Below are 26,977 nucleotides of genomic sequence, written 5' to 3'. Positions count from 1 at the left end.
TAGCAACTGCATTACTTGTAATCACAGTACAAAAAAAGAATGACTGCTAATAGCAGCCCCCCCCCCACACACACACACACACATACACACAAAAGGGCTATCTTACAATCCCTGGTGGTCTAGTAGTGTAGTCAAGGCAGAAGCGATGCCCCAGTCACAGCAGCCATTTTGAAAACGGAGCCAAAATGGTACAGGGTGATCCCCTTATACTCCTGCCCAACTACACCCCTAGACCACCAGGAATAAGATAGGCCCCGGGGAGCCTAGGGGTGAGAAGTGAGGTCCAGCAGAGAAACAAATGGGACAAAGCACAATTTTTTTTGTTGCCACCAAAACACGGTCATTTTTCATCCGAAACCAAAAACATGGCCGAAAATTACGATACCCTTTCAGCAAAACCAGGCAGAAAAAATAATTTTGGACTATTTCCTCACCATAACAAACTGTCAGCATCTAAAAGTCAACCCTTTTTTTTTTCTTCTGTGAATGAAAGGCAAGAGCCATAGAACTCACTAGAAATGGAGAAGCTCTGGCTCCTTGTAAGCTTGGGCAAGTCACTTAACACTCCCTTTTCTCAGGTAGGACCTTAAATTATGAAGCAGGGAAATACTTGAATTTAACACCCAGAGCTCCTACTGAAAAAGGTGCAACATCAAATCCAAATAAATACTGTAGTAAAAGCAGTATGGGCAGCTGCTCTTCAAGATTTACACTGGGTCCCATAAATGGCAAAGATAGATCAGTATCAAGGCTGAAGTGGACTTCTATAGCAACTCCAGTAGTTGGGGAATTTGGACTCATGCCGGGCAGACCTCTACAGTCTGTGCCCCAAAATTGGCAGGGAGAAATGGAGAGCAAGTATACAAGTGTTTAATCACGAAGAAGTGGAACCTGCACAGAGTTCCACATTCAACTCTGGCCACCTTGGATGAACTGTGCAGGTGGACCATGCAGGTCTTTATCTGCTAACAACTCTATTACTAGGTAGAACCACTCGCTTTTTTTAGGGCTTTCCTGCACTGGTAAGGCAAAGCAGCTGGTGATGCACATTCATCATTGCATACAAGATTAATTGAAGAGTTAACCTGTGAAAAAAAGGATTTTAACTTGAGTAAATTAATTGGAATAAGATGAATGGATAAAATAAACTAGGCTGAAAAATCAAAAAACTGAAAAAAATAAAATAAAAACTGGCCTATGTACACCCCTAATAACGGCCTTGCATGCTTGGTTCTCTTTCAGGAATGAAAAGCAAGCAGAGAATTTCATTTGCTTGAGCTTGTTGTCCATAATCATTCATTACCTAGAAAAACAGCACAGTAATGTGGCTTATAGAACAGACACCCAACATCTATCCTCCAACAGCTGCTAAGCAAACAGATGAACTCTCTTCTCCCCACAATCTCACTCCAAAAAAATGACAGATTGTGTTATGTGCCAAAAATTCAACTTGCTAACTGAAGTCTCCATGTTGTTAGGTATGGATGATCTCGAATGGTATGGTTGAGGGGAAAAATCCTAAGAAACCCTGAACAGCCCCCTAAGCTTCTGTACTAAACCACGTGTTCATATGATTAAAGGAGGGCAGAGTTAGTCTCTCTTTGATGGCTCTCAAAATTCAAACATTCATACACCAGTCATGTAAACAGCTAAATGCTCAACTAGTATCGCTTCTCCATCTGCACAATGAACTGGCCCACAGAACTTGGATTTTTCACACTGAAAGGCCCGAATCAGGGTTTCCCTTCCTAATGTGGGTCACATACCCCTACCCTCATGAAGGGGGCAGAGAGGAGAAACCCCACTAATGTTCTGCAGCCTAGAAACTAATTAAAAAAAAATGGCAAGAACCAACTGGTCAAATATTTATCTTATTGGTATGTCACCCTTGTTCTAAATCTTAAATTTAGAAACACTATGAGACAGTTACCCAATACAGAAGCTCGAAATGCTTTACAGTCATAGAAGCAGAACTACCAGGTAGATCAGACCGTGAAATGTAAAATGGAACTTTTCCGAGATTCAGGTTGTAACTCAAATTCCTGATCCAAACACTAGATGGCTTTCAATTCAAAAATATTCTTGAATCTACATTTCAGACCCTTTGAACCTCAGTATTTTTTTTTTTTGGGGGGGGGGGGGGGGGGGGGAGAGAAATGAGACAATTTTTTTGATCTAAGAACAGATGGCATATGCCAAGCAACATATCGTAGTACCAGACTAAAGTTAAGGCCCTAACTTGTGTGCCAGTAAAGGGGTCATGTTACCCTTTGCTTCAGAAAGAACACTGGTTGCCCATAGCCAGTAGAATTACCTTTAAGATTCTTATAATTCATCAGATTCATTCCTCTGGCTGCCCATTATTTTTAATTACAATATTTTACTCCTTGTATGTTACTTCTCGCTTGGACTATTGCAATTTACTTCTCACTGGTCTTCCACTCAATCATCTTTCTCCTCTCCAATCTGTCCAGAATTCTGCAGCTCGAGTTATTTTCCGTCAAAATCGTTATGCCCACACTAGCCCACTTCTCAAGTCACTTCACTGGCTCCTTGTCCGCTTCCGTATACAGTTCAAACTTACTGACCTTTAAATGCATCCACTCTATGACCCCTCATTACCTCTCCTCTCTCATTTCTCCCTACATTCCTCCCCGTGAACTCCGCTCTCTGAGCAAGTCTCTCTTGTCGTCCCCCTTCTCCTCCACCGCTAACGCCAGACTTTGCTCCTTTTATCTTGCTGCACCTTATGCCTGGAACCGCCTTCCCGAACCCATACGTCTAGCTCCATCTCTACGCTGAAGGCTCACCTTTTCACTGCTGCCTTTGGCTCCTAGCCACTACCCATTTGTCCTCCTTCCTGTTCCTCTTTATCCTGTAATTCCCTTGCCCGTAATGTCTTGTCTGTCTGTTTTACCTAGATTGTGAGCTATTTGAGCAGGGGTTGTCTCTCTCTGTCAATTGTCCAGCGCTGCGTGTGTCTGGTAGCGCTATATAAATGCTAATAGTAGTAGTAGTAATTCAGGATGCCAGGATTCATTAACTGTGCCTTCTATTCTTAGAATACGTTGTGGGCATATCAGGAACACCGTTTAGTGTAGTGAGCCCCAACCTCTGGAATTATCTTCCTTCTTATGTGTGTGTGTGGGAAACTCATATTTTTTATGAGAAAACATATGGACCATGAAGGGTATCTGGCAGTACTAGCACTCCGGCAATATGCCTCATGGCACACAGGTCCTCTATCTTTCCTTCTTTTTCTTTGATCAGATTGTAACTTGTTTCTTCTACCTATGTGGAGTTGTTGGATCACATTATATAGGGTCCACACAATTTCAAGTTCAGATCAGGAAACCATAGAAGCAGGTAAGAAAATCTGCTTCCCCAATTCCTCTCACTCCTTGGAAGCAGTCCCAAGAGGCTGGGTAGGGAAAAGAAAGTGATGGCATGCTACAGTATCAAAAAGAGCTGCAGACTACTGATCTAGCTGTCTGGAAGTTCCCACCATCATTGTGATTGTCAGTAAGACAGGAAGCTGCTGTGCTGATTCTCATTAGAGCACTACAATACCTTCACACACTCACAAGAGCAGCTAACAGCTTAGACCAAGAAAACTTAACAGTACTAATGACAGGCAGCCTATCACACCTCTGTCACAGAAACATCTTCATCCTAAAATCTTGGAGAGTGAGCAATGCTAGGAAGACATGTAGAATGAAGAAGACAGGCTTTAAGGGTGGTGGGTCCAGAGATCTAAAATTGGCGCTCTCAGGACCTGAAAGTTCAGCAGCCTTTGGGACTCTTACTAAGCCGCGTATGCGCCTACGTGCGCCAAAATAGAATTACTGCCCGGCTACCGTGTGGCTCATGTGGTAATGTCATTTTTGGAACACGTCCAATTTTATTTTCGGACGCGCATATCAGATTGATTGTACTGTTTTAGTTATAAACCATTTGAATAGATTTTTCCCATCCTATATAATAATTCTTACCTCCAACGTTCTGTGCTTGGGACCGTGGATCCCTGGAGGTGGTCTGCTAGGCAGACACGCACTGACGTCACTGACATCATGACAGCTGATTCCAAGGCAAGGGGAGGAGTAGGGAATACTCCTCCCCCTGCCTCGGAATCATCTGTCACCCCCGCGCTACGGCCCTCGACCCCCCCTTCCGCAAACCAGTCAACCCCCCCCCCCCCCGCCGTTGTGGACTACCTGTGCTGACGGGGGACCCAAACCCCCAACAGCTGAAGTGCTGTTGTGCCCTTCGCGTTGCTTCCTCAATCATCTTCTCTGCAAGTTTCTGTGTGTGCGTCTCATCCTTTGTTGTTGAGCATAGGACTATTTTAAGCCAGGTGCAATACTATTAAGCAGCAGCAAGGAATTCTAGCACCAAACACATGGAAAGCACAAGGAATAAAGAACGAAGAGATTTGAAAGTCAGGGAGATCAACAGCACAGACTGAAATCAGAATAAGACAACCGTGGAGTTTGTTAAAGCACGTTTGAGAGTGGTAGAAGGCAATTATGTTCTTGAATGCGTGTATCTCTACAGGTCACCAGGGGTACCAGTCTAAACAGATACCCACATCAAAAATGGTTTTCAAATGTTTGAATATTTCAGCCACAAGTCTTCGCTTTCATAATCGCCTGGAAACTTCCTTTAGTAAATTAAAGAAAAAAAAAAAAAAAGCTATCAAAACCTGGTTGTTTCAGCTCGCGTTTGACAAATTGAATAACACAACCTGCCCATTCATGCATTTTTTTTGCAGCTTTTTAATCTGAGATTTCTATTTTTCTATTTTGTACTTTATGCCACCCTCCTGTGCTTGTGCTCGCAGGATTGTGTGATAAACTTTATAGATAACTGCTATCAGAAAGCAGAAGGCCGAGATTAAGCCAAGGTTCAAATCCCACTGATTTTCGTTGTGACCCTTCATACACTTCACCTTCAAAATGGAAATGTTTTATAGCATTTGCGGGCAACAGGGTTTTGGGGGGGGGGGGGGGGGTGATGGTCAGGTTTTGAGATGGTTTGGATCACATTTAGAGGTGGAAATCCTTCATAGTTAGGATGGCAGAGAAGTTGCCAGAAGAAACATTTTTTCACCCCAGACTCCCATAAAGGTATGTGAGGTTTTGTCAGCAATTTTATATCTCCAGTGATGGGAGAGTTGGGTTTCAAAAAAATTTTTTTTTTTGCGCAAATGATCACCCTATGATGGAAACTGGTGAGAAGTCATGTCTAACAAACATTTCTTGGCACTGTGCTAAGATGAAGGTAATCCCCACGAAGTACGAGGTCTTTATCCAGAAGGGTGAGGAAACCGATATATCCTATGTATGTGGCTGTGAAGGTAGTACAATTGCAGGAGAACGTGCAGAAATGGGATTTTATTTTTGATGCTGCGTGGTCTTTTAGGCTAGATTTCTTTAAATATTCAAAATATCACACCCATGTACACAACTTGTAAAAGAAATAAAGAGCAAAATGCAAGGAAAATTTACAAGCTCTAAATATATATACAGTCAAAAGAATATTTTAGAGATGTGAAAAAAGGCCACAGCTGGGGTAAATTGTGAACATGGAGAAAGAAAAGAACAAAAGCAAAACAGAAGCTATTGTTTCTCAAATCTATTAATGTCGTACTTGGGGGGGGGGGGGGGGGGGGTTGGGAAGTATACTTGTAAACCTCTCTGGGGAAGGAATAGAAGGGCTTTTATCAGACAAAAAAAAAAAAAAAAAGTCAGTCAATTGTGTTGGTACATAGAAGATTTTACATTACTACTATATAACACCCAGACATTTACAAGGAAACTTTAAGCTCATACCTGTAGGACTCTAGGCCAGAGTAAGCGAGAGTTATGTTGGCAGTTTCAACAAGTTTGGGAATACCCAGATTGTCACACCACAAACCCCTCATCAATATCTAAATAATTTCCGTAGAACCAAACCACGTGTCACAATAGTATCAAAAATTGCAATCAAGAGTTGCAGGTACAGATGAACCAGTCAAACCATCAGAAAGAACAAAATGAATCTGATGGATTAACTTCCTCATTTACTGGTCCTTATACTAAGCTGCTATAAAAGCTAGCGTGCGTTTACCGCAATTTATAAGGGCATACTACAGAAGGTCCTGTGGCAAGTCCGAGATTAGTGCGTGCAAGCCACATGCTACAAAATAATTTTTAGGGCAGAGGGGGTGTGTGTTGGTGTGGAGAGTAGGCGTGCCAGTACGAATTGCTTAGTGTATCACACGCTGATTAGTGCATGAGCCCCTACTGCCTACAAGTGCTCATGAGCTACTTTGTTTTAATGGCCATGCACTAATGGCAACCTTAGGGGCCCTAAAAGGGTTGGCGTGCAGAAATGGTTCACTTACTACACGACCATTTTGTTTCCAGCAAAAGCAACAGCCTTTTACCCGCTGTGGTAAAAGGGGGCCTCAGTGTACGTCAAAAAACATGCACTGTTAGCACAGGCCCCCTTTAGCTGCAGCTTAGTAAAAGGACCCCTTAGTGAGTAGACAATTTTTAAAAAGTCATTTTATTGCTGCAGTAGGAAGCGGCCTTAGTGCACGGGACTAGATGTACTCTATAAGATGTGCCTAGCGCCTGCCTGCGTAATGCAATTTAGTCACAGGGCAGTTAAAAACTTGGTGTAAATGCCTATGCCTAAATTAGGTGCGGAGCAGGTGTACTCTATAACAATGCGCACAGTTTATAGAAATGCCCAAGGCGGGGGCCATGCCCCCTTTTCACACTATGCACCTTAGATTTGTTTACAGTTGTTTGTGTAAATTCCAATGCCAGTATCAATAATTGCTTCTTAATTGACAAGTATCTGTGCTGATCAGCTTGTTAAGCTAATTAAGTTGTGCACGCAGTACAGAATACAACCAGATGTGTGCACAGCTCTAGTCACACTATATAGAATTCAGAGAACTATGCCCACAATAGGGTAAACAGATATTTTCAAAATGTTTTTTTTTTTTTTAATGTTCACAGTAGATATTAAGGATTTTGGAAAGTTTATAAAAAAATGTATATATGAACAAGAAATTTTTCCAAATGCCATCTCTAAACCATAATTACAGTACTTTTGAATTTCATATCTAATCATTTTTTGTTCCAATTCTTTAAAACTTGTTTCATGTCCAGCTACTTGAGCTGAATGACTAACTTCCAACAAACTTGAAACTTAAATGAGCTTGAAATTGTGCTGCATCAAAGAATATCTAAAATTACAACTTGCAGTTTTACAGGAAGGAGATCCATCGATGGCAATGTCTGCTCTTCCAGAGCTAGAGTCCACCTACTGAAGACATCGACTCCGCAGCCCCCCCCCCCCCCCGAGTCTACAGTGGCATCTCCTCCACTTAGAGATGGGTTCACAATGCATTCCACCCTCAAAGCTGCACCCAACAATTCTATTACTACTACTACTTAACATTTCTAAAGTGCTACTAGGGTTACGCAGCGCTGTACAGTTTAACAATGAAGAACAGTCCCTGCTCAAAGGAGCTTACAATCTAAAGGACGAAAAGTCAAGTTGGGGCAGTCTAGATTTCCTGAATATAGGTATAATGGTTAGGTGCCGAAGGCGACACTGAAGAGGTGGGCTTTGAGCAAGGATTGAAGATGGGCAGGGAGGGGGCTTGGCGTATGGGCTCAGGGAGTTTATTCCAGACATAGGGTGAGCGAGGCAGAAAGGGCGGAGCCTGGAGTTAGTGGTGGTGGAGAAAGGTACTGAGAGGAGGGATTTGTCCTGTGAGCGGAGGTTTCGGGTAGGAACGTAAGGGGAGATGAGGGTAGAGAGATAATGAGGGGCTGCAGATCGAGTGCATTTATAGGTTAGTAGGAGAAGCTTCAACTGTATACGGTACCTGATCGGAAGCCAGTGAAGTGATTTAAGGAGAGGGGTGATATGAGCACATCGGTCCAGGCGGAAGATTAAGACGTGCGGCAGAGTTCTGAATGGATTGAAGGGGGGATAGATGGCTAAGTGGTAGGCCAGTGAGGAGTAAGTTGCAGTAGTCAAGGCGAGAGGTGATGAGAGAGTGGATGAGAGTTCGGGTGGTGTGCTCAGAGAGGAAAGGGCGAATTTTGCTGATGTTAGAGAGAAAGAAGCGACAGGTCTTGGCTATCTACTGGATATGCGCAGAGAAGGAGAGGGAGGAGTCGAAGATGACGCCGAGGTTGCGGACAGATGAGGCAGGGAGGATGAGGGTGTTATCAACTGAGATAGAGAGTGGAGGGAGAGGAGAAGTGGGTTTGGGTTATCAGCAGACACGATTGGCTGCCCGCAAATGCTCTGGGCTACGAGTATTTTCAAAGACAACTCTGGAGCTCCTTTCCCCTTCCAGTTTCCAAGTGGCACTACCCTCAGAGGATCTGTAGTCAAGGAAGAGCTCTGAATAACATGGCGGTCAATCGGGCCTGCAATCACAGCTTGCCCCAAGTTTTCTGGGCCTGACCCTTCCTCTTCACCATAATCAGGTGATGGATGATGAGGGGGAGAAAGAAAGAATTAACAGCACATCCTCTGCTCCTCTTTTCTCTAGACCAGGGGGGTTCTCAACCTAGTCCTCGGGACACACCCAGCCAGTCAGGTTTTCTGGATACCCACAATAAATACACAAGAGAGAAATATTCAAACAGTGGAGGCGGAACATGCAAATATCTCTCATGCATATTTTTTACTGTGGATATCCTGAAAACCTGACTGGCTGGGTTTGTCCTGAGGACTAGGCCAAGAACCCCTAGGCTGTAGATTTCTAACGTAGGTTTGTATTTTGCAAACTCCATTGGATGCTGGCATATTTACCAGCCCAGGATTACAATTAATAATTTATTCTTTGAAAATATGTTAAGCTGGGTTATTTTAATTCATACTCTTGTGGACTCCCCCAGTATCAGTTAGGGAGAAAAAGTGTACAGAATGCTATGACTAAGGTAGGACACAGAGAATATTATCCCTTTGTTGTTAGTTCTACATTGGTTACGTTTGTCACACTGATATATGTCGAGCTGCTGTGTTTGGTGTTTTTAAACAGCTATGCTATTTGTTTGGGGGGGGGGGGTAGGTTGGGTAGCTTGCTTTGAGATCATATAGAATGAAAAGCAAACTGTATAATAAACACAACTAAAAACAAATTTACTAACCTATGTGCTTTGTAAACAAGCCCCATTGAAATAATGGGGCTTGCATTAAATGTGCATTAACACTAATACAGGTTAGTAAATGAGGCTATTATATTGTAAGTCCTCTGGGTATAGGTAAACAGAATACATGAATATAACTCACCTTGAGCTACCAATCGAAAGCAGCGAATTAAATATATTAAACAGAAGAGTGAATGTACAAAACAGGTCCTCTGCCAACATTCTACCTGCTTTCTGATGGAACCAACAAGAACTGGCATTACGGAAATGAGCATGTCTCAACACATACAATGTAAAAAAAAAAAAAAAAAACCTTCTGGCAGCAGCGTTCAAAAACACAACTTCCCAGTGGTGACCTCTATTTCTGCTCTCACACCATCTGCCCCACCTCTGTTCTGCCAAACATTCTACATGTGTCACAGAGCACAGATGTGAAGGGCTCAGAGGCCCAAACCTCTCAGCATGAACAGGGGGACAAGCCCGAGGCTTCCTAACACATCTAAGGAAGGGAAAAAAAAAAAAATCAATCCACTCTGGTCCAAAGAAGCCAGCTTCAGCTCTTACAGCACGTTTCTTCCTGGAAGCGACAACTCCTTGTAGACAAGCAGAGATTACAGCAGCATGGCCCATTCCATCCCAGTTCTTGGCTTCTGGCCTAAAACAGGTGGATAATGAAAACTGAGCCAAGTTAGATGAGCACACCTTCCCCGTAAAGCTCTCATCTGTTTATTTTTTGTCTGCTCGAGGGGATGGGCAGCGAACACGTCATTCATATTTCATCTCCTTCAGTGTTTGTGGGATTTACCCATCAAAGCACATGCATACATGGCAACAAGCACATAGGAATCCAGAGACAAAGATCTTAATGCACACAGCAAGGAGACTTTCTCCTGTTACCATACCATGGAGTATTGTTCTGAGCTTAGACTGCACAGCAGCTAGGACAGGCAGTCACTCACTCATAACCTCCATTCATGGTTTCAGCGTAGAACACATCACATTCTGTACTGTTGGGGTGATCACTAGAATATTCACATTACAACCTGGCCTGTAACTACTGCTTATGCTTGTTAACCTTATTCCCTGAACACTTACATTATTCCTTATTTTTCAGAATTTGAGATTACAGAAAGGTATACCCATAACCAAGACCCTTATTTTCTTTAGGAATTTGCTTTCCTCTTTAGCTCCTGCTGTGTCAATTATGCTTTACTTGTCTCTGTATTCCTGCTTTAGGGTAGGGGGGTTTGAGGACAAGTAACAGCACACCCTCACCACCATCACAATGGAATGAAAAACCATTATGGGCAAGAGTACCTAGAGGTCAGCACCAGTTATCCCAATGCATGTTACAGTGTGCTTCTCCACAAACCAGTTGTGCTAACATTTAGTAGTGGATCATCTTTCTGATGCATCACACTTGATTAGTCTATTCAGAGCATAGCTGATATGTCCAAAGAGACAAAAGCTAATGTTACCCGCTCATCAGAAGTTAAGACAGAGCAGATACCAAAATGCACTTTCTGAATATTGGCCTTGACATATGCTTGCTACTCACTATTATGTTTAAGGTCATGAATGTGATTACTACACTCTCCCCTTAATAAAACAACCACCCCCCCACACACACACAAACCTGAGGATTAAGGCCTAGTTGGAATGGTTTTCTAGCCAATACCAAGAGGCTCAGGCTAGTCAACCAGCAAATTTCCTGCCACCCTTGAACAAACTGTGCTGATTTCAATCCCAATAGTATAGTATGAGCTAGGCCATTAATACAGTGTACAAAGTCCATCTGCCCCCACCCATCAATAGAACGAGTTACAAAAGTTAACTAGAGCCTCTATTGCTAAGGTCCTTTCAAGGTACATTCCTGAAAATAAAGGGACCCTGACCTTCAATAAGACATCACAAAATAAAAAAAAAATAAAAAAAGTATCCTGGGGGGGGGGGGGGGGGGGGGGGGGGGAGCAGGTGCGTGGCTGAAGGGGCATGACCAAAGGGGAAGGTCCTGCCTCTCTGGAGCCAGGAATTTAGGTTGTCATGTTATTTAACATTATGGTGAAGCAGAAAAACAAGACATTGGGAAGTCTAAGCGTAAACTTGGGCACAGTCAACATCAATGGATCAGCATATTGTTCCGCCGAATCAACTGACTTTCCCTTACTTGAAGCTCATGTCCTCTGTGGAAGCATCCTTATCTTCAGGTGAACAAACTCCACCCTCTCATCCCACAACAGTTTGAGATCATTGTCTTAGAGTTTTAAGGACCCTCCTCGAGAATTTACACCTATAACGACTGTTCCTGTACCTATAGATATAAACTCAGCATGTCAGGTGTGTCTGCATGTTCAACTTTAAAATTCAGAAGTGACTTTAAATGATCTTTGGACTGTTGTGACCCGAATGGAGAACATGCTGCAGGTCAATCTTGCTCAGTTTTCTAAATTGACAAATATACTGAAGAAGCTTCCACTAAGATGTCTGAGCAAGATAAGTCACTATTAAATGTGGTAGATCAATTAGATGAATTAGAGTGTCGCAATCAGCAACCACATCAGCCGTTAAAGATTCCTTTGAAGTTTGAAAAATTAGAGATTTCTAGAACACCTAATCTGAGATTATTACAATTTTCCTATTACTCACTATGTTTCCAGTTGGAAAAGTGGTAGTTGTCAATGCATATTACCTTTCTAGGGTAGAAAAAGGGGATGCTTTAGACCCTCTAAATTCTCCTGATAGCTTGGACCTTTCACAATTTTTGGAGTCCTCTCTAGACATTGATAGTTAAGGGATGGGCTGGAGTGTAAATTTAAGGGGCTTCGATGTTAGCTTCAGAACTTTTAGTACAAGAACAGTACTGGGCAGACTTCTACAGTCTGTGCCCTGAGAAAGGCAAGGACAAATCAAACTCGGTATACATATAAAGTATCACATACCATGTAAAATGAGTTTATCTTGTTGGGCAGACTGGATGGACCATACAGGTCTTTATCTGCCGTCATTTACTATGTTACTATGTATAGTTGTATTACAATCAGTAGTAATAAAAGATGGAAACTTTGAAGGCATATTTTCCTAAAAAAGCGACTCCCTTTTTTGTGGGAGTGGAGGAGTGGCCTAGTGGTTAGAGCACCAGTCTTGAAATCCAGAGGTGGCCAGTTCAAATCCCACTGCTACTCCTTGTGATCTTGGGCATAAGTACATAAGTAATGCCACACTGGGAAAAGACCAAGGGTCCATCAAGCCCAGCATCCTGTCCACAACAGCGGCCAATCCAGGCCAAGGGCACCTGGCAAGCTTCCCAAACGTACAAACATTCTATACATGTTATTCCTGGAATTGTGGATTTTTCCCAAGTCCATTTAGTAGTGGTTTATAAACTTGTCCTTTAGGAAACCGTCTAACCCTTTTTAAACTCTGCTAAGCTAACCACCTTGACCACGTTCTCTGGCAACACCAGAGTTTAATTATGCGTTGGGTGGAGAAACATTTTCTCCGATTTGTTTTAAATTTACTACACTGTAGTTTAATCGCATGCCCCCTACTCCTAGTATTTTTGGAAAGCGTGGGCAAGTCACTTGAACCCTCCATTACCTCAGGTACAAACTTAGATTGTGAGCCCTCCTGGGACAGAGAAATATCCAGTGTACCTGAATGTAACTCACCTTGAGCTACTACTGAAAAAGGTGTGAGCAAAATCCAAATAAATATGTTTCCAGATGTTGCTAGGCGACTCAGTTAAAGAGGAGAGCTTTACTACAATTGAAAACTAAAGTCCTAGTTTTCAACTAAATGTTTAGGCACTCATCAAAATAATCACTATGGGCCTCTTAACTAAACTGAGCTAGCGATTCCAGGCACAGCAAATGAGGAAATCAACAGAACTGAATGGGCTTCCTCTCATTTGCCACATGGCTTTGTAAAAGAAGCCCTTTGTGTTTTTTGATTCAATGCAGTTGGAGGTTTTCTTACAGGATAAAGCAACAGTGGACTAGATTAGATTTTTCTTAATGTATATCTAGGGAAGAGTTAGCAATTTGGATTCTATATATTTGATTGCTTATCCTTAGCCAGTTTTTGTGTTTTTTTCCTTTTTTTTTTAAATACTTATATCCCTTGTTGTTCCGCTATAATGTGGGCTTCATACCTATTTTCATATGGAGATTTTTTTTCCAGTGATATTTCCTTGTGGTATTTTCTTGCATTATTTTTGTAATACAAAAGATTTATAATTTCAATTTTAAAAAATATATATCCTAGACATTCATCTTTTTCCAAGTTGGTTTTCCATTTTATTAAATGGCACAAATTAGCTTCTAGCAAGGCCTGTGGGAGCCCTTCAGGAGAAATTAAGTATTGACAAAAGTTATTCATTAACCAGCAATACCTCTTCATGAATCAAATTCTGATCAGAAGGGGGTCTTACAGGTGGCATTTATGCAGAGTAAATATGAAAGGGTATTGTTTTGGCTAGTATTCTCCAATTACCACTACACCGAGCATCTCGCTAGATGAAATGTGTTCTATAAAGCCAAAAATGGTTTTAAAGAACAGTTCATTTAATCAAAACATGAAAAAAAAATTAAGGACCTCTTTTACCACATTGTGGTAAAAAAGGGGGCTCTTGCTGGCATCGGCATGCAGGTTTGGTGAGTGCCAAGGCCCCCCTTTTTACTGCAGAGAGTAAAAGGCGTGTTCTCCTTTCAAAAAAGGAAATGGCCGTGCAATGTGAAACACCTGCCGCATAGCACTGCCCGATTAGATTATCGCCGGGTAAGCCCTTGGCGTTAAAAAATAAATGTTATCGATGCGCAGGAAATGGTGTATGCTGGGGGAGGCACTACCTCTGGGCTCCTGCAGTAGGCCAGCAGCAATGCCGGACTGATATACACCAACGCCATGGTTGCTCTACCATGGCATTGTAAAAGGAGCCCTAAATAAACTACCCACACCTTATTAACCAAAGTTAAGTCCCTGTTCATCAGGCCTAAGGGCATATTCTAAATGCCATCTGGAATAGAGGAGTGGCCTAATGGTTAGTGCAATGGGCCGAGAACCTGGGGAACTGATTCCCACTGTAGCATCTTGTGGGCCCGGGCAAATCTAGATACATTAAATCAACTGGCTCACCTTTATCTACATATTTATTCATACCTTCAAAGAAATGAAGCAAATTGGTCAGGCAACACCTCCCTTGGCTGAATCCATGCTGACTTATTAAACTATGTTTGTCTATGTGTTCTGTAATTTTATTCTTTATAATAGTTTCCACTGTTTTGTCTGGCACTGAAGTCACATATACCAGTCTGTAATTTCCCCGATCACCCCTGGAACCCCTTTTAAAAATTGGCACCACACTAGCCACCCTTCAGTCTTCAGGTACTACGGATGATTTTAACAGGTTACAGATCACTAGCAGCAGATCAGCAATTTCATATTTGAATTATTTCAATACCCTGGGGTGTATATGGTCCAAGGCTCAGTACATCTTCCAAGTTCATCAAGATTTCTTTCAGTTCCTCTGCATCATTACCATTTCTGGTATAGATAGATAGATAGATCTCTTACATCTTCTTCTATAAAGACCGAAGCAAAGAATTCATTCAATCTGTCCGCTATGGCCTTGTCCTCCTGAGTGCCCGTTTTGATCCTTCCTGATCTAACTATCCCACAAATTCCCTTGCAGGCTTCCTGCTTCTGATATACCTGAAAAGTGTGTTTCGTTTTAATCTCCATGGCAAAGTTTTTCTTCATATTCTTTTTAAGCCTTCTTTATCAATACTTTGTGCACCTGTCTTGACAGCATTTATGTTGCTTCTTATTTTCTTCATTTGAATTCTTTTTCCTTTTGGCTCTAATGGCCTTTCACTTCACCTTTTAACCATGTTGACTGTCATTTACTCTTTTTCCCACCTTTGTTACTCCGTGGAATACATCTAGTCTGGGCTTCCACAATGGTACTTTTAAACAACATCCACACCTGATTTAAAGTCCTAACCTATGCGGTTGACCTTTTCAGCTTCGTTTTAAGATTTTTCTTCAATTGGACATAGTCATCCTTTCAAAAATTAAAAGCTACTACTGTAGATTTCTTTAGTGACTTCACTCCAGATATAAGCTCAAATTTGAACGTGGTATGATCACCGTTTCCCAGCAGATCCAACACCGTTACCTCTCGAATTATGCCCTGCATCCCAGTAAGGGCTAAATCCAAAATAGCTCCCTCTCGCATTGGTTCCTGGATCAATTGCTCCAAGGAGTAGTCATTTATTACATCTAGAAATTTTACATCCCTAGTTCTCCCTGATGTAAAATTTATGCAGTCAGTATTAGGATAATTGAAAATCACCATTATTATAATGTTCCCCAATTTGCCAGCTTTCCTAATTTCTATAAGCATATTTCAGCTGTCTGTTCGTTTCTGTCCTGGCAGATGGTAGTACAGCCCTACCAGTATATTCCTTCCCTTCACACCTGGAATTTCTATCCATAAAGATTCCATGCTGTTTCATGTAGAATGTTTATTTTGTTCGACTCCTCTAACATATAGCAAACCCCTCTCCAATTTGATCCACTATCATTGTAATGTAATTTGTACCATGCTGACAGCGTCCCATTGATTGTCGTCCTTCTACCAGGCCTCTGAAATACAGAATGTTACCAAGTTCCTAACAAATCTAAATCCAATCTAAATCCCGAAGCTCTGCAAAATCCCTCATCCCTGCACCATTGTCTCAACCACACATTGAGACTTGAGCTCTGCCTGCCTCTTGGGTCCCGTGCATGGAACAAGAGAATTTCTGAAAATGGTGGATCTGGATTTCAGCTTCTACCTAGGAACTTTGGCTTCCAGAACCTCCCTCCCACATTTCCTATTTCATTGGTCCACACAAATACCAAGTCAGCTAGCTCCTCCCCAGCATTATCTAAAATCCTATCTCGGTGACAAGTGAGGTCTGCCACCTTCGCACCAGCCAGGCATGTGACCAGGTGATCCTCACAACCAGCAGTTACGCAGCTATCTACATGCCTAATAATCAAATCACTAACTACAACAGTCATCCTAACCCTTCCCTCCTGGGCAGAAGCTCCAGGAGATACACCCTCGGTGTGAGAAGATATTGTATCCCCGGGTGGGCTGGTCCTGACTACAGGGTTACTTCTAGCTTCACCAGGGCGATGCTCTCCTTTTAGGAGGAGATCTCCCTCCTCCAAGGCAGCACAGGGGTCGCCAGAATGGAGGCGAGACTTCTCTACAACCTCCCTGTAGGCCTCCTCTATATACCTCTGTTTCCCTCAGCTCCTCTAGCCTCAAAAGAATGAACTTGTCCTCCTGAGAGCTAGCTCTTTGCATTGAGCACACACATATAACCTCTCACCAATTGGGAAATAATCATACATGCGACACTCAGTGCAAAAGACTGAATAGAACCCCTCTCGCTGTTGGATTGCTATCTACATCTTAGTATTATAGGAGTTTTAATTAAAACTTCTTAAGGTACTAGGGATATTAAAGAGCCTTACGATTATATTGTATAATGTGTAATTTAGTGTTTGCTTCTCATAAGCTAATTAAATGTAATTGAAACTAATGAAAACTCTCCTCTTGTTATCCTAATTAGAATAATTGACTATAAATGAGATGAGCTAGGGGTGGGGGTGGAAATGAAGACTGAGCTAGGTCCTGTAGTACCTTCTAGAGGCCATCTATTAATGCTGTGGCAGACCAGCTCAAGTTAACTATGGGAAAAGGGTATGAGATGATTTAAAATAATTAAAAAAAAAAAAAAAAAGCAAAAATTTTAATTGTAAATATCAATAACCTACAATTCCTCTTTTAAACTCCAATCTTTAAGTTACCAAAGCACAGAGCAAAATAATGTTCACTTAGCTAGAGAAATGTCTTCTCTCAGAACTTCTCAGAAATAAAGTTAAAGTGGGACCTTTCCTCTTCACAGAATTTTGATTCTAAGGAAACTGCTTCAAAACAAACCCTTTGAAGCTAACCCCGTAATCAGACTGCCCTAGTAACCTTTGCAACTATTCTACTTCCCCACACCTTAAACACACCCGATTCAGGTCAGTAACAGTGCTACCTCTCCAGCTGACAAACAGAAAATAACTTTTTCTTTAGGACAAAGCTTGATCTTGTTACCATCCTTTTCAATGCTCTTGAAAGAAGTACCACCAAGTACAAATAATATTCAGCAGGACTTATCCAGGAAGAAAAATGGCTCCTACCCATATAAGTCCCACTCACTAGGACCATATCTAGATTTTCAGCAGTAGCCAGAGAATGCTACTGAAAATGCAGAAAGTATCTCAGCAGTGCTGAAGTGGAGCCTGGGTAGAATTAGATTTTGTTCAGGTATCAGCGATATCAGCTGCCATTACAAGGCTAGTAATCTCTATACCTGGATTTTCAGTAGATAGGAACTGGTGCTAAAATTAAAACAACGAAACACATGGAAAATACCAGAGCTCACATTAAGGTAAAAGCAGACCATAGAGTTTAAATAATCAAGAGTGGGTTAGATTCATTTAGTGTCCAGTACAAAGCTTGTACTGGACACTAAATAATCTTTCCTCTCCTTGATTCCCATTGTAACTGAAACATATGTTCCTTACTCAACCATAATACCACCTGTATTTGTTTCGTTACCGGACTGGCGAATGCCTCTACGGTACTATGTAAGCCACATTGAGCCTGCAAATAGGTGGGAAAATGTGGGCTACAAATGTAACAAATAAATAAAATTCTAAAAGGGGAGAAATTCTGTAGCTTGGCACAATGATGCCACACACCAAGTGCCAATTCTATAATGGCATCAAGACGCATTAAAGAACACTAGCGCAAACTCAAATTGGTGCACCTAAATTTAGGCATGACCATTTACGCTAGGTCAATGGCAGGTGTAAGTAGGCATTGCTAAATGCATCATGTGTGTGGAAGAGTATCCTATAAATTGCACACATGTTGAAAACATTCCAATCTGACCACATGTATGTCCCCCTCGCAGTTAGATCTCTCAAAGAAAAAAAAGTGTGTCCAGAGCACATTCTTTTATAAGTGCCCCTTTTCTATGCACTAATGCTCGATTAGGGAAATAGATACTGCTGTAATGGTAACCCATCGTAACCTCAAATCCTATTGGACCCTAAGCTTTAATTTTAACTAACAGCTTTTTCTGTTACTTATTCCTCCCTCCCTCTCTCCCTCCCACAAGCCTTGTGTTACCATTGTGCTGTCCTGAAAGCGGAAGGTTGGAGAACCCCGAGAACATTCCAGGCTTTGCTTACATTTTAAGTCTTTTAACCTAAACAAAAAATATTCATATTTTAATGTCAAATAAATATGGTGGGGGTAGAAGTAGCAAGAGCTCCAAGCCTACTCTTTTCCAGTCACAGGATTTTGGGGAGCAATGGGCTGCGACTCACTGACTGCTGGAACAATTAACATTGGGAAAAATGTTCTTATCAGGGTGTGGCAAAGTTGCAATGTTTTATTATGGGGCGTCAAAACTTTTTACCACTATGTATGTTATTTTAATAACCAGTTCTTACTGTAGCATTTAATGTTCCGTGGAGTTTATGCCTAACAGTTTATTCTTTCATCAGTTACCTAGCAGGGATTCAGTACACTTTTCTGTGCATTCTGGCTCGGGGGGGGGGGGGGGGGGGGGGGGGGGTACACTTAACTTTTCTTCTAAGAGTGAATGATTAAGGAACATAAGCCTGCAGGCTGTGATAGAAGGGGTTGTAGGGGCCATGCTGCTCCAGACAAAAGCAGGAAGCCCACTCAGCTCCACACACCAAAAGCAGCTATTGTGTGAGCTGTTCACATCTTAAAGGTTTTGTTCTGTTCCTGCCACCCCCGAGTTCCAACAATTCTGTCACCACTGACTCAGCTCTTGTTAATCATAAGAGTAAGTTCAATATAAAACGTCACCATTATCTTACCTGTGCACATATGTAAAAAGAACAAGGGTCTGGGGGAGGGGAGCCTCCTCAATTAGATACAGAATGGGGGCGAGAGGAAGCATTAATTAAATCAAGTATGAAATATTAATTTCCCCTATTCTACAATAGAATGTTGATATAACCTGGCTCGACTGGTATCCAGGACTGCCTCAAGCCCTTAAACATTCTAGCTGGGAAATGAGCTGCAGTAATATGTAAGTACAGCCTCTACGATCCAATCAAATATCATTCAGAGAGTTGTGTGGATATGAACCTACAACACACATCTCGGAACCACAGCGTCAGAGAGAGGGAGCACAAAACATGACACTTGCACTAAAATATGCAGCTTCCTGCAGAGTCGTGCTGGTGCACACTTAAGAATGGTTTTCCTGCTCATCCCACCTTGACCTCCTGATCTCGTCATGTTGTCATAGCATTTGGAGAAGCACCAGGCACTGGCATTTGAATCATTTGCTTAATATAAGCAACTTGAAACCATACTAACCTCTTGTTTTTAAGCATGCATGTTACCTAAAATTGTTCCATTTGTGTGGTACTCTTAGCACCCACAAATGCATTCATATCATGCAATAGAAGCAATCAAATAGCAGTGTACAGCAAACATTTGTGGCTGTAATCTGAATTTAGATGAGACTGACCTTTTGTTTCTCCTCCTCCCCCCCGTTTTCATGGTTATCCCCTTAATACAGCCACCATCCATCTTGAGAAGGAAAGAAATTTGTTGTATAACCCATAGGGACTAGTGCTGTAATAGTGAAGAGTGTACCTCTGATGGAGAAAGAGGGTCAAGAAAGGTTACCTAACCCTTATCCCTCACTTGTCCTGTCTGTCTGTCCTAATTAGATTGTAAGCTCTATCGAGCAGGGACTGTCTCTCCATGTTCTAGTGTAAAGCGCTGCGTACGTCTGGTAGCACTATAGAAATGATGATAACTAGTAGTAGTTACCTGTGCCCCCAAGACTGTCCAGGAGACAGACACTACTGCTATAGGGTAAGCAAACAGAAGCCCTCCTCCACCAGAACTGCACTAGAGCTAAATAATTCAAAGGCATCCAGAAGTTACACAGTTTTAAACACTGTGGAAGTAACTATGAGCACTGGAGTGTAGGAATGGCCTAGTGGTTAGAGCACCGCTCTTGAAATCCAGAGGTGGCCAGGTCAAATCCCATTGCTGCTCCTTGTGATCTTGGGCAAGTCACTTAACCCTCCATTGCCTCAGGTACGAATTTATTGTGAGCCCTCCAGGAACAGAGACATACTACCTGAATGTAACTCACCTTGAGCTACTACTGAAAAAAGTGTGATAAAAGCTCCACCATGTATTCTAAGTTACACTACATGGAAGCTGTTAGATTTCAAATGGCTTATTCCTATAGAGTTAAAAAAAAAAAAACCCAAAACAACAAAACACAATGCTGCCCCTTCAGAAAACAAAAAAAAAAAAAAAAGTCAGAGGTAAGCTAGGATCAATAAATAGGAAACTTACACACATAAAATACAAGTGCAATCTATATGCAGACCAGGTCAGCAGCTGAAAGAAGTGTACCAGCCTCTTGGTTCTGAAAGCTCCATGAGACAGCCTTGAATAGACCTTCTTGGAGATCAGTACTATATACAAACACTGTACAGGTATGAAAGCAAAATGTCAGAAAAATAATTTACACAAGTGTGTGAAAAAGGCAAAGAAAATCCATGGAAGGACAAAAACCAAGTACGCTTGGTGGCGGTATCCTATACCAAGAGGAGAACTGCCCATTAGTGGCACTGAGCTCATTCCGAGTGACATGCAGAAGGGTTCCTTGCTTCTAGTTCAACAGAAGACACAGCATCCAGAGGCGACAGGCAGAGCTCATTACAAAAAAAATGGTTTGTAGCTCCAGTTAATGATTTTTTAAATGTCTACATTTTTCTTAAGAAAAAAAAAAGAGAAAAAAAAAACACAGAACAGCTTTGCATTGCATGAATTTTCCTTAGCCATCAGGCTCATGAAGGATTACAGAGGCCCCCAGCAAACAAAAGGAGAAACAGCGGGTAAACAATCTCTTTACAGCACAAGAAAACACTGGTAATTGAAGGAAAAGCAGTAAATTCCTTTTAAGTGTGAGGGAGAGCATTCATGTTTGGAGGGGGTGGGAGGGGGGGGTTAGAATAAGTAAAGAGAGGCTTGCCTGGCTCAAGAGTTATTAATGTCTAGCTTTGCCTCATTCCATTCCTCTTTACCAAAAAAAAAATAAAAAAAATCACCTGCCTATCTGCCAAACCCTCATAAGTCAGATACTGCTGTTTGCTGTGGAGTTCCACCCATGTGATCCCTGTCTAGCATTCAGTTCTCCAACCACATCAAAGATCTGCTATAACACAGCTGTATAACTCAATCACAGGAGGGTACAATAAAGACCAATTATGAATTTCACAAAGCCATCCTATGATATGAAGTTGAGGCCCCTCAGGAAAAATACTTTCAAGCAATATATACCATCAAATGTTTGTGCAGGAGGAGTCCACATCCATACACCCAAAAACAAGTGGTAAAAAACTGTTTATCCTAGTCTCATGCCTTCAGACATCTGAAAAGACAAGGAGTGGGGGGTGGGGTGGGGTGAGAGAACACACTCACACACAAAAAAGATTTACGTCAGAGGTGAAGGTTGACAATTCATAAATAATAAGAAAAGCCTGGCATCTTATAACAGAAAACTCAAGACATGGAGTGGAGGAGTGGCCTTGTGGTTAGAGCAAATCCCACTGCTGCTCCTTATGATCCTGGGCAAGTCACTTAACCCTCCAATGCCTCAGATACAAACTTAGATTGTGAGCCCTCCTGGGACAGAGAAATATCCAGTGTACCTGAATGTAACTCACCCTGAGCTACTACTGAAAGAGGTGTGAGCAAAATCTAAATAAATAAATGCAGCACTATATGACCTAGTGCCAGGAAAATGGTCACACACACACATTTCATGACTGCCAAGTTTCTGAAGTGGCCAGAACAAGGTTTTATCAGCATCCACTTCCTTGACTCAAACAAAAAAAAGTCTACACCTCACACATTTGAGGATACTGTAAATCCATCTTATTTTTAAAATATCTCATGTTTTATTCCTAAAGACCTGAAAACACCCATCTAACCTGCCAAGGATTTGGAGACAGCCTCCACTATAGATTGATCACCATTAAAAAAACAACACTTATGTTCAAGCATCACCTATACAAAACGGGGTGGGGGTGGTAAGGAATAAAAGGTACTAGCCAATACTGATATCTATCCAGCTTCCATCCCCAACCTTTTCAAAGAGTTGTTTTACAGCAGTTAACACCTTGTTCAAACCATCACATTTTGCTCAATGGGCTTGATTGCAACATGTTGCTTCTAGATCTAAACACCACCCTCACTGGTGTCTGGTAATGCAAGTGGGGCGCTTTGGTATAGCAGGAGATGATTCAGGGTAGGAGAAGGGTCAGATCAGTGGGGGCAGGGAGAAAATGGCTCTTTACTTTCATGATAAAACCGCTACAATTTAAAGACGTGGACAAAGCTTCTTCTTGCTGGATGGTTGATGCCACATGCTGAATTCTACATGTTTTTCCTAAAATATCCCCCCTTCATGAGATATGCAAACTCCTTTCACAAATATAAGATCAAAGTGAGATGTGGAGGAGGTGGCCAGCTCCAGCAAACAGAAGGGAAATAGAAAGAGGGACAAGGTGCTCACTGCGACCATTTGGCTTGGGTTGCTAGATTCGGCACAACTGGGCAGATGTTTAAGCCATCCCTTGTCAAAATAAAATGAAACCAACACGCAGGCTTAAGTGAATTATCTTTAAAAAAAAAAGTCAATCCCTTTTAAGGAAGGCCACTGAAATTCAAAAAAGCACAATTATACAAACACTGATATAATTTTAAAAAATGGCTGGTAAGGTGGTATTTTAATGGCTATACCATGAACATATTTTGACCATTGTAACATAGTAAATGACAGCAGAAGACCTGTACGGTCCATCCAGTCTGCCCAACAAGAAACTCATTTTGCATGGTATGTGATACTTTATATGCATACCCGAGTTTGATTTGTCCTTGCCTTTCTCAGGGCACAGACTGTAGAAGTCTGCCCAGTACTGTTCTTGTACTGAAAGTTCTGAAGCTAACATCGAAGCCCCTTAAATTTACACTCCAGCCCATCCCTTATCTATTGTGAACCATGATGCCTCATATGAGCCACTCAAAAGGATGCGAAACAGCCAAGAACGTTTTCAAGCTGTTTTTCATTGCTCAGGCCACAAAGGAGAAAGACATTTGTCCTCCCAGTCTCAACCTGATTGATTTGATGTAAAAAAAAAAATATGGTAGCCACCAACTGTTGGAGATAGCCAGTGGTGTCAAATCAAGAAAAACATGCAGGCCAGCAATAAAATTTTCTTGAGGTTGATTAACACTGCTAAAACCATAACTCAACAAAATGCTATTTCATTTATGACATTAAAGATTAAAATAAATGATCTACAAGCCAAGTCCTTTCTCCTTACTGAAGTGTTAATGCTGCCTTAGTACAGGACAAAATTTACAACCTCAGGCACAATTAAAAATCAGAACAGAAATGCATAATTATGCAGCTGAAGATTGCTAATTACTGCCTCTTAATGTATAAAAAATATGATTCCTTAATAGTTCAATGCAGTTGTAAAACAAGCATACTTCCGACTCTATACAGACAGTCCACATATATGAAGTTATGAGGATAGTGTTATGCAAACTATTATACCATGCAATGTTTATTATACAAAACAAAAAATAAACATTTAGGTCGGGCAGGGAAAGGAGCTGTTAGCAAACACCCATTCTAATACAATTCCCTTTTTGACATGCCAACATAGGTTTATTTGAAATTGTGTGAACATCCAAAGGATATATGCATCGAGATTTTTTTTTTTTTTTTTTGGTAAATGAATGCAGCCAGAGAGAAGGTATTATGAAAAGCTACCCTGATATGAAACCTAACAAAAATATGCTGTCATAGTACAGACTATCATTTCCTGCCTGTTTGTAATTAAGATGTGTCAGACCTGAGCAAGATAGGCAGAAAGTCCAAAAGAACAGTTTTAAACACTAAGCAACTTGCTATCTTCTATCATGCACGTCAGGTAAAGAGATTCGCTTTGTAAGTGGAAGCTCCAGGTATTTAGCAGAGGAAGTCACGAAGAGAATCCGTACGATAAAAGTGGTGGTGGTTAGTAGAGATGGGGGGGGGAGGGGTTATACAGGGTTAGCATTAATGGGCAGGAGGATACGGGCATAAGCAGCGAGCGGAGAACACCGAGGCGACCCTCTCCCGTCGCCTCATTTACTGAATTTCCCCTTCCATTCTTTCTCTCCTCCCTCTTGATTAAATGAACGTCAATTTCTCCTCACTTCAGCACTGCTGCACGATCCGCTAAGCCGCCAGCTTAGCGCCCTCCTTAGCGGATCCGCAGCCTGGCTTTATTTCCAGCCATTTCGCAGCGACCGGGACCGGCCATGGTGCATAACCCGCAGCCGAGCGAAGGCGACTCGCAAGCGGTAGCGTATCTGCGGCCACGCAGATCGTGGGCAGATGCCACCCCGGCACGATGTCAGGTTGCCGAGGAAGGAACCCCCAGACTGACAACTTCACGGGGGAGGAGGAGGACAAAATAAATGTTTGCCTGCTCCCACAGCCCCCTGCAACCCTGCTCTAATCGTCGCAGGACTACGACGGGCATCAGCGGGACTGGGAAGCATCGGAAACCACTCCAGAAAGCAAACAGGAATACTACAGTGTTATACCACCGCCCCCCTCCCTCCTTTCCTTCTCTCCCATATAATTTTTAAGCAGTACAGACTGGGGATTCCTAGGAAACAAAAAGCTAGGAAAGCACACTGGCACAGATCTAAAAGCACATCTTATCCACCACAGCCAGCCAAGCTCGCAAACCCCACTAAAGATGAAAATGACGACGAAACCCCCCTTCACTGCATGCTCTGTGCAAGCCCGACTAGAAACGAACGGCGTTTCGTTTGCCTTTCAACGACTAGCAATTCCGCTAAATGCCTTAAGTTCTGACTCCTTTCCAGTTCCAAGTAAGGCTACAGAAGGGCAGTGTTATGATTTTATTTTTAAAGGCGGAGGTGTTTTATCTGACAATTATTGCCCATAGTATAAAATTACCCCCCCCCCCCCCCCGAAAAAAGTGAAGAAAATACACTGCTACCCTGCAGCTCCTCCGAGAGCAAATTGATAGCTGCTTCAGTGCAGTCTACAGGTGTAAGGGGGTCTCTGCAAAGGACTCGGGCTTTCTATATAAACCCTTTTAAATATGGGGGATTCTGCCCTCTACGTGCAACACACGCCAGGGGCTGTCTCCGCTCAGAAGAAACCCTGGACGGACAAATAAATCATAATGGGTTAAAAAAAAAATCCAAACCAACCAGCATTCACGTCCGATTTCGCATTAGCCTTGAACGGGGGTGGACAGGAGCAGCTCGCCTTCCGCAGCCTCATCGCCCCATGGAAGGAGAATAAGATCACCCCCCCCCCCCCCCCAGGAATAAAGCTAAGAACGAAGCCCTCATTAACCCTCTCCTTACTATCTTCCGACGCCCCTCACTAAACTTTCGGGAGGGGGGGCAGGGTTCAGCTCTTTTTCCCCCCGCAGATATGTTCTAGCTGGGGGAGGGGGAGCCGGGGTATTTATCGGTGCAGCCTGGCCCGAAGCTACAAGTACACGAACCTACCTATACATTTAAGCAGCACTGCGGTGGGGGGAGAGAGGTAATCAGAGCTGGCTTTTCTGCCCCCCAACACCAGCGCTACCTCCAACCTAACAAACTGAACCGTGTCCCCCCTCCCCTTCCGTGCTGCAGTGACCAGTGCCCTGGGATCGGCCGCTGCCCTTGACCCCTCATCCCACCACAGTGCCCCCCCCCCCAATCACCGGGTTCCCCCTTCTCCCCTCCTTACTTTGCCTGAAGCACTTGATTCCATCGCCCTTCCTTGCACAGTGGCTCTTCATTGCCGCCTTCCCTTTTCACCGCTTGGGGGTTGTAATTCACATCCACAGGATTTGATGTCCAGCCAATGGCAATTTACATAAAGAGAAGGGACAGCACATACACGGGGAGGGGGGAAATGCCCCTTGGAATAGCTGTCCCGGGTCTAATCCGAGGAGAGGCGCCTCCGTCCTGCCGGTGAGAAGCAGCAGGCAGGGACCCAGCCTCCCTCCTGGCTGCTGCCGCTGTGCGTGTGTGTGTGTGGAGGAAGCAACTAACTCCCTCTTTGAGCTGAGGAAAGAGAGAAGGTGGAGCTCCCGGCTTTTTGATCAGATTTTATACTCGGCATCGCTTTTGGCCAGGAGGAATTTAGCAGGGGTTTCTCTCTCCGTCGGCCGTCTAGCGTCCTTTCCGTGTAGCGCGCGAGAAGGCTCCGGCTGCACGCTGTTTAACCCAGAGGCTGACTGCTGCCTGCATCGCTCGGCAGGACAAATGGTGCTGCTGCAAACATTCTCTTTGCAAATCACACAACCCAAACAATACCCCCTCCTTCTCCTCCTCCAATTACCCTCCTATTATTTATTGGGGAGGGGGAGCCTCTACAGCTTAGGTGGCTGCTCAGAGGAAGCCACCGTACTTTCCAACTACCTGTAGCTCGTACGTAGTAAAAAATCAACTCCTCATAGGAAGCAGAGAGCCAGCCTGATCCGCTGTAAACGAGCCCACGGATGTCCTGTGCAGTGGCTGCTTCAAGCCTTCCACGCTCTCCAATAGCCTAGAAAAGGTGGGGCTAATTCCCTACCCCCACACACACACACTT

General features: G+C 42.8%; 1 protein-coding gene across 5 annotated transcripts in view; it reads right to left on the bottom strand.

Moving 5' to 3' along the window:
• PCDH1 (protocadherin 1) overlaps positions 1-26,771 on the bottom strand; it is a 383,228-nt gene extending 356,457 nt beyond the window's left edge. For 2 of the 5 annotated variants that reach the window (XM_030211303.1, XM_030211304.1), the window contains exon 1: positions 26,129-26,771. The gene's annotated coding sequence lies outside the window, so the exon portion shown is untranslated. The remainder of the gene's footprint in view (positions 1-26,128) is intronic. The other 3 variants (XM_030211307.1, XM_030211306.1, XM_030211305.1) reach the window with 2 other exon arrangements.
• Positions 26,772-26,977: the final 206 nt, after the last annotated feature.

This window comes from Microcaecilia unicolor, chromosome 8 (assembly GCF_901765095.1).
Source record: "Microcaecilia unicolor chromosome 8, aMicUni1.1, whole genome shotgun sequence".
NCBI lineage: Eukaryota > Metazoa > Chordata > Amphibia > Gymnophiona > Siphonopidae > Microcaecilia > Microcaecilia unicolor.
Note: the sequence above shows the minus strand (reverse complement) of the source record. Positions and strands in the feature narration are given on the sequence as shown.